Here is a 1,865-nt window from a genome sequence, read left to right as displayed (position 1 = left end):
TTTTGAGTGGTACTCCGACAGGCAGCATATTCCGACCGATGGAAAAGACGCCTGAGAAGCACGTTTTCTGATGTGATGGTCACAGGGGCGACAGCACGGTGGGGGCACGGCCATCTTTCTGTTAGAAAACAGACTTGCTGGGTCGCCTGGGTGGCTCAGCTGGTTAAGCATCCATCCGAATTCGGCTCAGGTCATGATGTCACAGTTTGTGGGTTTGAGCCCCACGTCGGGCTCTGTGCTGACAGCTCACAGCCTGGAGCCTGCTTCGGATTCTGTGTCTCCCTCTCTCTCTGACATTCCCCTGCTGGTGCTGTCTCTCAAAAATAAATAAACATTAAAAAAAAGAGGACAAGAAAACGGGCTTTGCCAAACTAACTGTGGAAAGAAAGCTCTGTTACACTTCCTAGAGCCTGACCTATACATTCTGGAAATGTTCATTTTGAGCCAACTGGCCCCAATTTATGCCTGTATGTAATTTTTTTTCCAAGGGTGGTTCAAGAGTGAAATTTGCTGATTCCACCACGTCTGAGCCCCTCTTTCATTAAGCTCTCCTACAGGAGGTGCCTGGGTTGGTTATGAAATGGGACACAATTTTTTCTCTCTTTCCAAGTCAACACTCATCCAGTAGAGACATAGCTTCATGTTGTCTAGTGAGAAGACAGTGATAGAAGTAAGTGTCCTGTGCCCGAGTGCACATGTGAGGAACAAAAAATACCTTTCTAGTTCCTTCCAATTACCAGAGTTCCCGAGGTTTCCAAAGACAAAGATGGGCCTTTATTCCAACATAACTTCACAGCCTCTAGAAGCAGCTGAACAATTCATTTAAAGAGGCAACTTTGTTTTCAATGTCACAACTTTTGTTTTTTTTCATTTTGTGTGCAAGTCTGGGAAGGGTTCCTTCAGTGACTCCTAGCCAGGGTCACCTTTTTTTTTTTTTTTTTTTTTTTTTTTAGAAATGCTTCTTGTAAGGATAGATATAAATATAGAGACAAGTAAGTTTCAAATTTCTTTCTATCTTGGAGAGTAAATTAACATCTATATGGGCTGCTTCTCTTCAATAGATCCTATCCATGGAATATTAGGGTTTTAGGAGAAGGACCACTTCATTTTCTCACATTAACTTTTTTTTTTATTAAAAAAAATTTTTTTTTAATGTTTTATTTATTTTTAAGACAGAGAGAGACAGAGCATGAGCAGGGGAGGGGCAGAGGGAGAGGAAGACACAGAATCCGAGCCAGGATCCAGGCTCTGAGCTGTCAGCACAGAGCCCGACACAGGGCTCGAACCCACGAACCGTGAGATCATGACCTGAGCAGAAGTCGGATGCTCAACCGACTGAGCCCCCAGGGACCCACTCACACTGACTTTTTAAAAAGGACTTTATTATTTCAGAGAAGTTTTGGTTTCATAGCAAAATTGAGGGAAGGTACAGACATTCTCCACATACTCCCTGCCTCCAAACATGCACAGTCTCCCCAGTTGTAAACATCTCCCACCAGAGAGGTACACTGGTCATCACCGATAAACCTGCCCTGACACGTCGTGGTCGCCTGAAGTCCACAGTTTACATGTGGTTCCTCTTGCTGTTTGGACAAACGTATAACATGCATCTGTCATTATGGTATCATACAGAGAGCATTTCCACCGCCCTAAAAGTCCTCTGTTCTGTATTCATTCCTCCCCTCACTTCCACCCCCTTGGCAACCTGATCCTTTTACTGTTCCCATAGTTTTGCCTTTTCCAGAATGTCATGTGGTTGAGAACATAGAGTATATAGCCTTCAGATTGGCTTCTTTCACTTAGAAATATGCATGCGAGTCTCTGTCTTGTGACGTTTTGACAGCTCATTCCTTTTTAGTGCTGAA

Source organism: Panthera pardus, unplaced genomic scaffold, assembly GCF_024362965.1.
Source record: "Panthera pardus isolate Hobbes unplaced genomic scaffold, ASM2436296v1 HiC_scaffold_12, whole genome shotgun sequence".
NCBI lineage: Eukaryota > Metazoa > Chordata > Mammalia > Carnivora > Felidae > Panthera > Panthera pardus.
Note: the sequence above shows the minus strand (reverse complement) of the source record.